Source organism: Papio anubis, chromosome 1 (genome assembly GCF_008728515.1).
Source record: "Papio anubis isolate 15944 chromosome 1, Panubis1.0, whole genome shotgun sequence".
NCBI lineage: Eukaryota > Metazoa > Chordata > Mammalia > Primates > Cercopithecidae > Papio > Papio anubis.
The window spans coordinates 9,874,794-9,882,352 of NC_044976.1; positions in this window are offsets into that span (position 1 = coordinate 9,874,794).

Consider the following 7,559-nt stretch of genomic DNA (forward strand, 5'->3'; position numbering starts at 1 on the left):
GAGACCAGCCTGGGCAACATGGTGAAACTTCATCTCTACAAAAAATACAAACAAACAAAACAAAATAGCCGGGTGTAGTGACGTGCACCTGTAGTCCCAGCTATCCAGGAGCTGAGGTGGGAGGATCATCTGAGTCCGGGAAGTCGAGGCTGCAGTGAGCCAGGATCGTGTCACTGCACTCCAGCCTGGGTGACAGAGTGAGACCTTGTTTAAAAAAAAAAAAAAAGAAAAGAGAGAAAGAAAAGAAAAAGAAAATAGCAATACAAGACATCTGGGGGGAACAATTGTAGAAATTTGAATGTGAACCAGATATTAGATAATAGTAGGAAATAACTATTCATTTTCTCCTATGATTATCATTGTGGTTATGTAGGACAATGTTCTTGTTCTTAGGAGAAGCAGGAGGAAGGATTTAGGAGTGAAATGTTGTGATGTCTGCAATTTACTTTTCTTTTTGGGGGGTAGTGGGGGGAGATGGGGTCTCACTCTGTTGCCCAGGCTGGAGTGCAAAAGTGCAATCTTGGCTCACTACATCCTCTACCTCTTGGGCTCAAACAATCCTCCGACCACAGCCTCCTGAGTAGCTGAAACTACAGGTGCGTGCCACCACATCTGGCTAATTTTTGTATTTTTTGTAGAGACAGGGTCTTGTTATGTCGTCCAGGCTGATCTCCAACCGCAGTCCGCCCACCTCAGCCTCTCAAAGTGCTGGGATTACAGGCATGAGCCACAGCGCCCTGCAAATTTACTTTTTTTTCTTTCTTTTTTTGAAATGGAGTCTTGCTCTGTCACCCAGACTGGAGTGCAGTGGCACCATCTTGGCTCACTACAACCTCTACCTCGAGGGTTCAAGTGATTCTCCTGCCACAGCCCCCGAGTAGCTGGGATTACGGGTGCCTACCACTGCGCATGCCCAGCTAATTTTTGTATTGTTAGTAGAGACAGGGTTTCGTCATATTGGCCAGGTTGGTCTTGAACACCTGACCTCAGGTGATCCGCCCGCCTCAGCCTTCCAAAATGGTGGGATTATAGGCATGAGCCACTGCGCCCGGCCCAAATTTGCTTTCAAATAATCCAGCAAAAAGAAAAAATAAAATAGAGAAACAGCTAGGTAGATACATACAACAAACATGGCAAAATATTAACAGTTGTTACATTTAAGTTGTGGTTATGCTGATGTTTGTTGTACCATGGCTTCAATGTTTCCATAAGTCTCAAATTTTTCAAAATAGAAGGTTAAATAATGGTTGAAGAAATAATGGAATTAGAAAATCACCATTCTGCAACAATCGTAGTAATAACTAATTAGGCAAGATTCATCAGTCTGCGAGGTACAGTGGCTCATGCCTGTAATCCCAATACTTTGGGAGACTGAGGCAGGCAGATCACTTGAAGTCAGGAGTTTGAGACCAGCCTGGCCAACATGGTGAAACCCCATCTTTACCAAAAATATAAAAAGTAGCTGGGCGTGGTGGTGCACGCCTGTAATCCCAGCTACTCGGGAGGCTGAGGCAGAAGAATCGCTTGAACCCGGGAGGCGGAGGTTGCAGTAAGCCGAGATCATGCCACTGCACTCCAGCCTGGGAGATAGAGCGAGAGGTCTACCCCAAAAATAAATAAATACATAAATAAAAGATTCATCAATGGGTCCTAAAACCACTGGGTAAAAATTTGAAGACAAACAGGATATTTACATAGTCCCAGTATATTTATACACAGATTATTAGTTGTAAAAGGGGGAAAATGGTAATTTTACAGTGAAGACTACCAACAAACACCACTTTAAGCAGGGATCAAGGTTAGCATCACGGGTTATGGGACCAACAGACCTCGTGTGCCCCCTGCCATGATACACAAAGACATCGCATCGCTTCAGAGATCTTCTGGCCAAACACTTATAACCTGAATCAAATCATGAGGAAACATCGGACAACCCCAAATTGAGGGACATTCCAAAAGCAGTGCAAGCCTGAACTCTTCAAAAGTGCCAGTGTCATGAAAGACAAAGAAAGAAAGGCTGAGAAAATGTTCTAGACTGAAGGAGATGAAAGAGCCACAATGATGGAATACAATGTTCCTGGATTGGATCCTAGATCAGAGAGAAAAATTACTCAAAGGACATGTTTTGTTTTTGTTTTTGTTTTGTTTTGAGACAGGGTCTCACTCTGTCACCCAGGCTGGAGTGCAGTGACGTGATCACTTCTCACTGCAGCCTCGACCTCCCCAGGCTCAGGTGATTCTCCCACCTCAGCCACCCAAGGAGCTGGGACTACAGGCGTGCACCACCATGCCTGGCTAATTTTTTTTTTTTTTTTTGTAGAGATGGGGTTTCACCATGTTGCCCAGGCTAGGCCTCTAACTCCTGGGCTCAAGGGATCCGCCCACCCACCTCAGCCTCCTAAAATGCTAGGATTACAGGTGTGAGCCACCACACCAGCCTCTTTTTGTTTCTTTTTCCGGGGGGATGGGAAGGGCCAAATTTTAAAATGGTTGTATATTAGAAAAGAGTGTTACATTAATGTTAAAATCCTGAATTTGAGAACAGTATTGTGATTCTGTAAAACAATGTCTTTGTCCTTAGGAAAGACAAACTTTTTAGAGGCAAAGGGGCATGTGGTCTGTCATTAATCTCAATGGATAAGAACATACATGTTATTAATTATTAATTTTTTTAGATGGAGTCTTGTCCTGTCGCCCCAGCTGGAGTGCAATGGCATCATCTCAGCTCATTGCAACCTCTGCCTCCTGGGTTCAAGCGATTCTCCCACTTCAGTCTCCCGAGTAGCTGGGATTGCAGGCATGAGCTACCATGCCCAGATAATTTTTGTATTTTTAGTAGAGACAGGGCTTCACCATGTTGGCCAGGCTGGTCTTGAACTCCTGACCTGAGGTGATTTGCCCGCCTTGGCCTCCCAAAGTGCTGGGACACGCCCAGCCATATTAATTTATATGCCCAGAGAGGAGTGATAGACCAAATGTTGTTCTAAACTAGTTGGATAAATCTCAGATGAAGGGAACACAGCAGTGTCAGGCACTTATTCTTGCAACTCTATCATAAATTTTAAATTATTTGAATAAAACTTTTTTGAGACGAGTCCCATTTCTGTCGCTTCAGGCTGGAGTGCAGTGGCCAGATCTCATACTGCAAGCTCCACCTCCTGGTTTAATACATTCTTCCTGCCTCACCTCCCTGAGTGGCTGGGACTTGGTGGCGCCCCTCGCCCACCTCGGCCTTCCGCTAAGTTTCTTTCGTGATTTTAGTAGAGACGGGTTTCACCGCCAGGATGGTCTCTCGATCTCCTGACCTCGGATCCGCCTGTTCCTCCCAAAGTGCTGGGATTACAGGCTGACACCACGCCTCAGCCTGAAACCTTGCTCAAAATCTGCTAGACCTGACCATCTTTAGGATAGTGCGCGAGATGAAGAGGAAATTAAATCTTGAGGCACGTTACTTTGCTGTGTAAGAGACAGGGTCTCACTCTGCCCAGGCTGGAGGCAAGGCTTGAAGTGCAACAGCCATACCCGCTCACTGCAACCTCTGCCTCCTGGGCTCAAGGGATCCTTCCACCACAGCCTCTCCCGTGTAGCTGTAACCACAGTTGTACATCACCGGGCTAAATTGTACTGTGGAGACGGGTTTACCCAGTTGCTCCAGACTGGCCTGAAACCTGGCCGGCGTGATCTGGTCTGCCTCAGCCTCCCAAAGGCTTGAGGATTACAGGCAGTGAGCTTACTGCCTAGCCTGCAGCATTTTTGAGACGGAGTCTCGCCTCTGTGGCCCAGGCTGGAGGCAGTGGTCGATCTCAGCTCTCACTGCAAGCTCCGGGCCCCTGGTTCACCATTCTCCTGCCTCAGCCTCCCAGGTAGCTGGACTGACAGCTCGCCCACCTCACCGGCTAGTTTTTGTATTTTTTATAGAGACGGGTTTCACCGTGTCAGCCAGGGATGGTCTCATCTCCCCTGACTGCGGATCCTACTCTGCCTCAAGCCCCAAAGTGCTGCTGGGTTTGCAGGCTTGGCTTCACTACCGGCTGCCTACTTTTTTTTTTTTTTTTTTTGAGACCGAAGTTTCATTCTTGTTGCCCGGCTGGAGTAATAATTTGGCACAATCTCGGCTCACCAAACCTCGGCCTCCCAGGTTCAAGTGATCTTCCTGCCTCAGCCTCCCAAGTAAGCTGGGATTGAGGCATGCACCACCATGCCTGGCTATTTTTGTATTTTATGGTAGACAGTTCTCCATGTTGCCAGGCTCGTCTCTGATCTCACGGGCGGATCTGCTCACTGCCTCCCAGCTGGACGAAGGTGGAGGCCACCGCCCCAGCCTCCGCCATTTTTATTTAAACATTCTATTGGCTGGGTGGTGGTGCTGCCTGTAATTCTAGCATGTGGGAAGGCCAAGGTGGAGGATCTGGAGGCAAAGGAGTCTACACCCAGCCTAGACATAATGAGACCCTGTCTTTACCAAAAAATTTTAATTAGCCAGAAGTGGTGGTGCACACCTACATAAATAAATAAATAAATATATAAATATAGAAAATTATTGCCCTGGTATTTCTTTCAGTTTTTTTTTTTGGAGACAGATGCCTCATTCTTGTTGCCCAGGCTGAGTGCACAGGATCTATTCACTGCAACCTCCCGCCTCTCCCGGCTTCAAGCAATTCTCCTGCCTCAGCCTCCCGAGTAGCTGGGATTACAGGTGTCTGCCACAACGCCCTGCTAATTTTTCATATTTTTAGTAGAGATGGGGTTTCATCATGTTGGCCTTGAACTCCTGACCTCAGGTGATCCACCAACCTCAGCCTCCCAAAGTGCTGGGATTACAGGCGTCAGCCACCGTGCCCCCCAGCCTTCTTTCAGTTTCCAGGAATGCTGTAGAGCTTCGTCCTGTTCACCTCATGGAGCTGATGAGCTGGGAGAATTCAAGGGAGGTGATGGAAGGGGAGAAGGTAAGTCCCCAAGTGACCCCGTTGAAAACCAGGGCCTGGGCCAGGCACAGTGGCTCACTCCTGTAATCCTAGCACTTTGGGAGGCTGAGGCAGGAGGATCGCTTGAGGTCAGGAGTTCGAGACCAGCCAGACCAACATGGTGAAACCTCATCTCTACGAAAAATTAGCCAGGTGTGGTGGTACACACCTGTAGTCCCAGCTACTTGGGAGGTTGAGGCAGGAAAATAGCTTGAATCCGGGAGGCAGAGGTTGCAGTGAGCGGAGATTGTACCATACCACTGCATTCCGCCTGGGCGAGAGAGCAAGACTCTGTCTTGAAAAAAAAAAAAAAAAAAAAGCTGAATTTCAAACAACTTTTGACTATCAGTGCTGTAAAGCTGAATCCCAGAGATAACTGAGACAGCAGCAGGAGGATCTATGGTCCAGCCTTCCTCTGGCCGTATCATTCTCTTCCTGATTGAGTTACTTACATTCTTCCAGATGCTGTTTGCTTCTCCTCCCAACTCGCCTGAAAACTTCTAGGGAGAAGGGCCAGCCTTTGGGGTTGTGTTCCTGTGTGATCTATCCCTAGGAGATTCTGCACACCCAGTTCTGCCCACCTGCAGCCAGCGTCCAGGACTCCACAACACTACCCACAATAAATACCTCGGTCTCAGTCTTGTTGCAGAAAGTGGCCAGTGTGGTGGACATAGTGCAGAGGTTTAGGTTCTGACCAACCTGGGACAGCAATTTATGGGCTAGGTGACGTCCTTGAGCAACTGTATGACCTCAGGCCTGTCATATGGTCTCTGAGCCTCAGGCTTTTCTTCTGTAAAATGGGAGTGATAAAACCAACTTCTCTGACAGGTCTGGTGGCTCACGCCTGTAATGCCGGCACTTTGGGAGGCTGAGGCAGGTGGATCCCTTGAGCTCAGGAGTTGGAGGCCAGCCTGGGCAACATGTCAAGACCCTGTCTCTACAAAAAATTACGAAAAATTGGCTGAGTGTGGTGGTGTGTACCTGTGGTCCAAGCTACTCGGCAGGCTAAGGTGAGAGGATCGTTTGAGCCCTGGAGTTGGAAGCGTAGCAGCCTGAGGTCACCGTGCATCACTGTAGCCTGGGTGACAGAGTAAGACCCCATCTTAAATAAATAAATAAAGTACTTTGTGTAAACATTTGTAACTGTAATTCACTGAATGTGATACATGTATCTACAAAGAAACATAAATAGTTGTCAATTAAATTCTGACACATCATCATCAACTGGAACTGGAACTGAAGTCACACTGGCCCAGAAATGTGTCACTGCACAAATACCGGGAGCTCGTAGCAGATCTGAATGGAGTTCGGACCTGGAATGGAATGAAATGAATGGAAATGGAATGGAATGGAAGGACTGAGGACGAACTGAAATGAATGAGGAACGGAAAGGAAGGAAGGAATGGAAAGGAGGGAATGGAATGGAATGGAAGGAAGAGGAAAGAAGGAAGGAAGAAGGAATGGAAGGAAGGAAAGGAAGGAAGGAAAAGGAGGATGGAATGGAATGGAAGGAATGGAATGGAAGGAATGGAATGGGAAAGGAGAGGGAGGGGGAGGGAGGGAGGGGAAGGGAGGAGGGGGTGGAGAGGAGGAGGGGGAGGGAAGTGGAAGCGGAAGAAAAGGGGAGGGGAGGGAAGGGAAGGAGGGAAGGAAAAGAAAGAAAAGATAGAAAAGAAAGGTGGCTCATGCCTGTAATCCCAGCATTTTGAGGCGAAAGCAGACTGAGGCTGGCGAGTTCGGGAGATCAGCCTGGCCAACATGGCCACTTCCTGGTTCTACTAAAATTACAAAATTAGCCGGGCATGACAAGGCTTTATAATCCGCTGTCCTTGAACCTGGAGGTGGAAGTGGCAGTGAGCTGCACATTGCGCTACTGCACTCCAGCCTGGGGTACAAGAGCGAGACTCCGTTTCAAAAAAAAAAAAAAAAGAAACAAAAAGTGTGCCTTAAAATAGATGAAGTACTGTATTATTATTATTATTAGAGGGCTGGAGCCAGAACTAGTTAGCATTTTGTGCCTCCAGATTCAAATTCCAGGTCTACCATTTATTCCTTGGGTGACTTTTTTTTGGCGGGGGGAGGAGGACAGGGTCTCACCTTGTCGCCCAGACTGGAGTGAAGTGCCACGAACTCGGCTCACCGCTACCTCCGCCTACCGGGTTCAAGCAATTCTCCTGCCTCAGCCTCCCGAGTAGCTGGGATTACAGGCGCGCGCCACTACCGCCCGGCTAATCCTTGCGTGACTTTAAGCAAGATACTTGATCTCTCTGTGCCTCAGTTTCCTCACCCGCAGAATGAGTATCAATAGTTCCTCCTACACCAAACTGTATGGGCTATTATTAAATATGCGAATACTCAGAAAGTACCTGGTACAAAGTAGCGCTATTACTGCTATTATTTAGAACAAAGTTATTGTTTCCAGGTTTGGAGGTGGGCTGGCGGAGGGAGGAGAGGACGCACAGGTCCGCCTTTCAGAAAAGAGATCCAGGCTTTACCCTGCCTCGCAAGTGGACTGGGCCCGGGATCCCGAGCCCCGCCCCCTCCACGCCCCGCCCCGCCCCGCTCCGTTCTTGCTGGCCGAGACTCTGCGCTACT